Below are 8,279 nucleotides of genomic sequence, written 5' to 3' on the forward strand. Positions count from 1 at the left end.
GGGGCGTATGTGTGCTGTATACGGGGTGTGTGTGCTATATACGGCGCATGTGTGTGCTGTATACGGGGAGTGTGTGCTGTATACGGGGCGTGTGTGTGCTGTATACGAGGCGTGTGTGTGCTGTATACGGGGCATGTGTGTGCTGTATACGGGGTGTGTGTGCTGTATACGGCGCGTGTGTGTGTGCTGTATACGGCGCGTGTGTGTGCTGTATACTGGGCGTTTGTGTGCTGTATACTGGGTGTGTGTGTGCTGTAAATTCGGCATGTGTGTGCTGTATACGGCGCGTGTGTGCTGTATGCGGTGCGTGTGTGTGCTGTATATGGCGCGTGTGTGTGCTGTATATTGGGCATGTGTGCTGTATATTGAGAGTGTGTTTGCTATATACGGCGCTTGTGTGTGCTGTATATGGCGCGTGTGTGTGTGCTGTATACGGGGTGTGAGTGCTGTATATGGGGTGTGTGAATGCTGTATACCAGGTGTGAGTGCTGTGTACAGCATGTGAGTGCTGTATACGGAGTGAGTGAGTTCTGTATATGGGGTGTGACTGCTGTGTATGTGGTGTGAGTGCTGTATACAGTATATCCTGTGCATGTGTACTGTATATGGCCAATGTGTGTCGTGTGCAGTATACAATATGACCAGTGTGTCATTCTAACATGCTGTATATAAGAGCCCAGGCCGCTGTGTAGAACATAAAAATGACTTTATAATACTCACCTAAGGGTTCGGTGTGGTGCAGATTGGACAGATGGGTGTCTCTGTATTCAGGTACCAGCGCCTCCTGTTTCGGCCATCTTTGTCCTCCTTCTTCTGAAGCCTGGGTGCATGACGCATCCTACGTCATCCACAATAGCCGGCATTGAGGTCTTGCGCAGGCGCACTACAATACTTTGATCTGCCCTGCTCAGGGCAGATCAGTGCGCCTGCGCAAGGCCTCAGTGCCAGCTAGTGTGGATGATGTAGGATGTGTCATGCACCCAGGCTTTAGAAGAAGGAGGACAAAGATGGCCGAAAGAGAAGGTACCGGAGAACGGAGACACCCGTCCGACCGATCTGCACCGCACCGACCCCTTAGGCGAGTGGTAGGTAATATAAAGTGATTTTTATGTTCTACACAGCGGCCTGGGCTCTTTTATATGCAGCATGTTAGAATACTGTATATAAGAGCCTACTGGTGGTGGCTGCAGCTTATAGGCCCCAAATTTGGTGACAGATTCCATTTAAATAATTTTATTATGTGTTTTTACTGTCCTTTTGGATTTAATAAAGATTGTTATATTTATATCTAGCATTTCCATTTTCTGGTGTGGGCATCCATTATGTGTGAGCTTTTTTCTTCTTCTGTTTTGGTCATATTGTGATAATGCAGCGGTTTTATTGATTTTGTCTGGGTGTGCACCCCTTTTTTGTATATACAGTAGAACCTCGGTTTACGAGTAACTTGGTTTGCGAGTATTTCGCTATACGAGCAAAGCTTGCTGTAAATTTGTAACGCAGTTTACGAGCAAGCTTTGCTATTCGAGCAAATACTCACGGCACACACTTCCGGTTCTGTACTTTAACCGCGCTCTGACCCGCTCTTGCAGTCCGCACAAACATGCACAAACACGCGCGCACACACACATATTATGCTCACCTTACCTTCCATTCCATCGCCGGTCTCATGAATCTTGTAGTTCGCCGGTATAGGATGTGTATCGGGTAACCATCGTGACGATGGAGAAACTTCCGCTGTCAGCCGCTTCTCAAAGGCAGCGCGCTCACCAATCAGAGGCGAGTGGCTCCTGCCTTTGATGTCAGCACTCTGGCAGCGGAAGATCCGGCATCGATCGCAATGGTTACCCGATACACAGCCTGTACCCGCAAACTGCAAGAACCAGGAGGCCGGCGATGGAACGGAAGGTAAGGTGAGCATAATATGTGTGTGCTTGTACGTGTGTGCAATGGCACAATAGGGGACCAGGATGGGACATTGAACAAGTTGTTTAAGGAATTGTCTGCATTGCAATGATTTCCTGGGAAATATTGCTTTGCTGAACGAGTAATTTGGTTTAAAAGCACACTCCCAGAACGGATTGTTCTCGTAAACCAAGGTTCCACTGTATATTATTTCTGTACTGTGACATCACTGTGTGTATTATCCCTGGGGATTTGTGGTGTGAACCCACAGGTCTTGGTGCAGTGGTCTTTGCTCAGTAACAGGATGGTGGTTATATTCAGACTCAATGTGGTGATATTTGGTCATGGTGTGGCAGCATTATTTTGCAATGTATAGTAGTATTATGCGGTGCTCAGCGAGCGTCAGGCCCTGCGGTGCTCTGCGAGTGTGGCGCCCCTGAGGCTTCCATCGCCACAGGGACATTGCACCTCAGCCAGAGGTGTGATGTCCCATCCTGGGTAAGGAAGGGGGTAAATGCCGGTCCACAGGCAAATTTGCGCTACACCTATTGTTGGATACACACAGGGACCGGGGATAGTGGCAGCTACCCCCCATGCTGCATGCTGGGGGGGGCCGTAAGACCCATCCCTTCTCCCATAGGGTGGGGCTTAGCAACTGGGAGGGTGGGGCTTAGCAACTGGGAGGGTGGGAGGAGCCAGCATTGAGTAGAGTAGAGACAGGAAGGTCAAGTTTAGTCCGATAGAGTTTGGAGTTGAAGTAAGGAGGAGAGTTGAGAGAAGTGAGGAGTGAAACAGCAAGAGAAAGTGACGCTTCCTAGTGGAGACCCTGGGGCCCAGCTAGGCCCAGGTGACACCACAGCAGAAAACTACAGAAAGGATTCCAGGGCCACTGCAAAGCTTTCAAGCTTGTGGCCTGTTCCACCAAGTCATCGGGTGGAGGGATCAAGCTGCATGTGGGGAACGGTCCCTAAAAACTGGAGGAAGAGAAGTAATTTCCAAAGGTGAACACCGAAGTCCAGGGTGGTTGCAAGCGCCCAGGGCCACCTCCCACTGTAGAACCCCTGGGAAGAGGGCACAGTACCAGCTAGGCAAGCCCTCTTGTCCAGAACCTATAGTGGAGGCCAAGACAGGTTTATCCAGAAAAGTCAAGGTTTTGAAGACAGCTGAAGAAAGGGACACAATAGAAGGGTGCACCGGCTTTTATTCCCAGATCTACCCAGGATCGGCGGAGGTCCCTGACAGTGGGTTCCAGCAGTCCAAGAGCACCAGTGTGCTGCAGCCCAGGAACTGTGAGTAAACATCTTGAAACTGCACTCCCTGGTGTTGCCTCCATTATTTCGCCTGCACTGCACCATCTACAACACCCTCATAGACTCTTACAAGCACCAACTGTTGCCCCGGGGCACCACTCCACCTGTGGGGAGCAGAACCATCCAAGCTGCCATTCCACCAGCCCCGGAGGCCCCATACAGCAGCGGCGGCTTAATAGCCGCAAACCACAGGTGGCGTCACGAATAACCTAAAAACTTTATTATTAATCACCACCCCCACTGAAGCCATATTAGTTGACCCCGCCAGGATCATGGAGTCGGGCCCCGCCACCACTGACTACCCCCAGACTAGTCCGGCCCGACACCGGGTGTCCCATAGCCCTGGGGTGGGCGAATCACGAGCGTCAGGCCCTGTGGTGCTCTGTGAGCGTCAGGCGCTGCGGTGCTCTGCGAGCGTCAGGCGCTGCGGTGCTCTGCGAGCGTCAGGCGCTGCGGTGCTCTGCGAGCGTCAGGCCCTGCGGTGCTCTGCGAGCGTCAGGCCCTGCGGTGCTCTGCGAGCGTCAGGCCCTGCGGTGCTCTGCGAGTGTCAGGCCCTGCGGTGCTCTGCGAGTGTCAGGCCCTGCGGTGCTCTGCGAGTGTCAGGCCCTGCGGTGCTCTGCGAGTGTCAGGCCCTGCGGTGCTCTACGAGTGTCAGTCCCTGCGGTGCTCTGCGAGTGTCAGTCCCTGTGGTGCTCTGCGAGTGTCAGTCCCTGTGGTGCTCTGCGAGTGTCAGTCCCTGTGGTGCTCTGCGAGTGTCAGGCGCTGTGGTGCTCTGCGAGTGTCAGGCGCTGTGGTGCCTGCGAGTGTCAGGCGCTGTGGTGCTCTGCGAGTGTCAGGCGCTGTGGTGCCTGCGAGTGTCAGGCGCTGTGGTGCTATGCGAGTGTCAGTCCCTGTGGTGCTCTGCGAGTGTCAGTCCCTGTGGTGCTCTGCGAGTGTCAGTCCCTGTGGTGCTCTGCGAGTGTCAGTCCCTGTGGTGCTCTGCGAGTGTCAGGCGCTGTGGTGCTCTGCGAGTGTCAGGCGCTGTGGTGCCTGCGAGTGTCAGGCGCTGTGGTGCTCTGCGAGTGTCAGGCGCTGTGGTGCTCTGCGAGTGTCAGGCGCTGTGGTGCTCTGCGAGTGTCAGGCGCTGTGGTGCCTGCGAGTGTCAGGCGCTGTGGTGCTCTGCGAGTGTCAGGCGCTGTGGTGCTCTATGAGCATCAGGCGTCACACACAGTCACAAAACAGGAGGACAGGCACACAGCACGGCCTAGACTGGTGCTCTACAGACGGAGCCGCGCCCAGTAATAGTCTATTTACTGGACTGGTAGATGTGTAGCCTGGCTAGAATAAAGATTAATTCATAATGTGTATATATGCCCCCAATAACTTGTATGCCCCCCCCACTGGCCCCTAGTAACTTGTATGTTCCCCCCAGCAACGTATATGCTGTTTATTATGTTAATATTTTATTGTATTTTTTTTAATTGGGGGGCCCCATTCAGACTTTTGCTATGGGGCCCCATGATTTCTATGTACGCTCCTGCCTAGAGTCACTATAGACTTTCATCATAAAACATTAAAATTAAGCAGTGTAGCCCAATGCTAACAGCGTATAATATACTCACTGTCAGGATTCAGCTCCGCTCACTGTTTCCTGCCGTCATCACATGGTCGCTCCTCTCATATGCAAGTCTCATATTTAGTCATGTGACAATTAGCTTCTTTTTCTACTTCTGTTTTTCAGTGAAGATTGACAGAGGTAGGCCATGTGGCCACGATCAGGACTCGCTGCGTTCATAATGCATCTAATCCTGACCGGTGGAGCCGCGTGTCTTCTCTGCAGGAGACCGCAGCTTCTAGTACCCACGATCAGGGTTCAGTGCGCTGTGGTCTCTTGCTTGTGTTCTCCCTACAGAGGACGCATGCAAATCTGCAGCAAACAATTGACATGCTGCAGTCTGGAAAGACGCACGTAGGTCAGTGTTTGTGGGCACGAGGTTTCTAGAAATCCATCCACTGTGTATGCTGTGTCTAAAAAGCTGCAAACACTGATCGTGGGCACGCAGCCTTATGAAGAGCAGCTGGTCGGCAAATGACTAGGTGTGCAAATCATATATGAATTACCAGTCACATGACTACTACACAAACTACGGGGCGGGGGAGGGAGAGGGGGCGCGCCAGACAGGATTCTTGCCCCGGGTGCCAGAAAGCCTAGATACACCTCTGCTTAGGGGTGTACTCACTTTCACTTTTGTTGCCAGTGGTTTAGACATTAAGGGCTGTATTGAGTTATTTAGAGGTCCCACCAAATTTACAGTTATACAAGCTGCACACTGACCACTTTACATTGTATAAAAGTGTTATATCTTCAGTGTTGTCTCGTGAAAAAATACAATAAAATATTTTTAAAAAGGTCTTTTTTGTTTGCCTGTGTGGCTTGGATGGGTTCATGCCGACAGGTAGTGAGAAATTCAAATCAATAGAACCTTTAGAAATACATCTACTTAGAAAATTGGTGACGTGTTCAATACTTTCTTTATCGGCTGTATATATAAATTATAAATTCAAATCATCCCCTTTTCCCATTTCAAAAAGAAAACATATATGGTTTTGTCATTTCCAGAGAAGTCTCAAGATATAAGATTATTTAGCCCATTTTGTAAACAACATTAACCATAAAATTGCGATATAAAGTAATCTAAAGTTTTGTTTTTTTTTAAAAATTGGTGTCAATAGTTTCATCTTGACACACAACAAAGAAGCCCCCACAGAGGTTAACTGACATCATAGATTTTAGAAAATAGTGATATAAAGCGAAAGCATTTTTTTACAAACGTTAACATTTAGGGCTCATGCGCACGTTGCGCACTTACATGCATTTACGCTGCGTATAGCACTGCAGCGTAAATGCATGCGTCTTGCATCCCCTACACAATCTATGTAGATTGTGCATGAGACGTGCGCACGTTGCTTTTATGAACGCAGTGATTTGGGTGCTAAAATTTTGACCCAAATCCGTGCGTTCATAAAAGCATTGCATTCTGGATGCAGCTCCCACTGTGTCTATGGGAGGGGGGCAGCATCCAGAGCCAATGAAATTGGCTTTTTTTAACAAAAATACTTCATTCATTATGCAGTGTTTCTGCAGCGATTTGAAGTGCACATGTGCTGTTGCAGAAATCAAATCGTTGCAGAATTATTTTGCAGTTACGTGCACATGAGCCCTTAAAGAGGACCAACCAGCAGGATTTTGCTATATGAGGCAAAGGCAGTGTCATACAGTCAGTAAGATGCTGAGATGCTGATTGCAGGCATACCTGTTGTAGAAAGATCGGATGCTTGGTTGTTTAAATATCTTTAATCAAAGTTGCAGAAAAGCACTGCACTTTGATGTGTGCAACAGGTGGGCCTTTGTGAGTCTGGTCCTTGCATGTATTTATCCTCCTCCTCCACGTCCTCTGGCTTACCCTCTTTTCTTTATTTGAATATCATGCAGTGCCGCCATTGCTGTTGGCAGTGCATACGCATTGCCACAGTACTCAGGTCTACATTAAAATGGCGCCGGAGTCCGAGCATGAACGTACTGTGATTTCCTGCACCATTTGATTGAATGCACTGGGGTGAAGACTGAGAATCATTGGCATGTGAGATTTTTTTTTTTACATCTGTGATGCCCCTGGACTAGTCAGGTCGTCACAGGGTACTGCATGCTCTTTATTCTTAGCTTTATTCTAAGCTTCAAGCAATTAACCTGCGGAGGATAGTGACTTTATGGACTGTCCCCATGAATCTGAGAGATCAGGGCACTAGCGCAACAAAGGGGATAAGGCTTTCCAACCCAAGCAGCCCACTGAAATCCCAAGCGTGAGCCCTTGAGAGCAAAGCTCCTCTACCAATAGGGACCATGGCTGCGGGACTGGCAGCAGCCAGCACACACTTGTGCTCTTGTGCATAGTTGCGCCTTGTGAACCCACCAGAGTCATCTTTTAAACCTCCAGGACTTCAACTCAATCACGGGACCCCAAGTAGGAAGCGGCGGGCTTTAGGTTGTTTGGGTGGCGGGTTGAAGGGAGAGGGACAATGGGAATCGACTGTAGCAGGAAGGGGCTGCAGCAGAGTAGGCTGAGCCACCGGCTACCACCATAACTGGTACCGTTCCCATGGTTATTTTAATAAAAATGAACTCTACGACTTTTGTTATGTAACGTTCATGTAATGTGCCTCCCCTGTGCGGGATGAGAAATTGTGAATTAAACATGTTATTTTTTCTTTTTCAGTTAACAAAAATAAACCTCTGGATGTCCTGTAGCTTGGGGACGAGCTACGTTTAACTAAGGGGAAATGTGACGCCCCTGGACTAGTCAGGTCATCACACGGTACTGCACGCTCTTTATTCTTAGTGCAGGACTCAACCCCCCATGGTTCTGGGTTGCCAACCTATAGTACTGGCTCCATCAGCATCCAAAATCCCAACCACACCTCACACCACACCCTGCCAGACACACCAGTGGGCTGCTGAGCTGGAATAGGGCCATCCACCTAGGGGTCAGGCAGATTCGTGGGAAGGGGGAAGTCAGTGAGAGAGAAAGTGGAGAGCAGAGCAGAGCTGACAGGCAGAAGAGAAGAGTAGATAATCAAGAAAAACGGAGTCGTGTTCCAATTTGTTTAAATATAAAATATACAATCTTTATTAAATATCATAATTTCATAAAATAGACGCACATAGCGACAAGGGGAGATAAGGTGCAAGAATACAGGGCAGCAGTTACTGCGGAATGAGACAGTCAAAAGAGCACAATGGCAAAAATAGCAACATATACCCAGCAGGCAGAGTTTGGGCAACCAAAATAAGATGTTTTATTAATGTGATGGTGTCATGCCACGAATGCCTGGACAAGTCTGATTGGTGCTAAAAAGCAGTAACATCTAGTTAGCATCAGGGTCTAACCACCACACACGTTAAACTACGCACTATGACATTCATATTCAATCACAGAATATATGATTTATGTCCCGGACAACTGTGTCCATTAGGGTCAATTACCCATGTGCCATGTCACGAGTGTGGACGGAAGTCCCCCAATAAAGCAG

The sequence above is a fragment of the Anomaloglossus baeobatrachus genome, chromosome 8, assembly GCF_048569485.1.
Source record: "Anomaloglossus baeobatrachus isolate aAnoBae1 chromosome 8, aAnoBae1.hap1, whole genome shotgun sequence".
Classification (NCBI taxonomy): Eukaryota; Metazoa; Chordata; class Amphibia; order Anura; family Aromobatidae; genus Anomaloglossus; species Anomaloglossus baeobatrachus.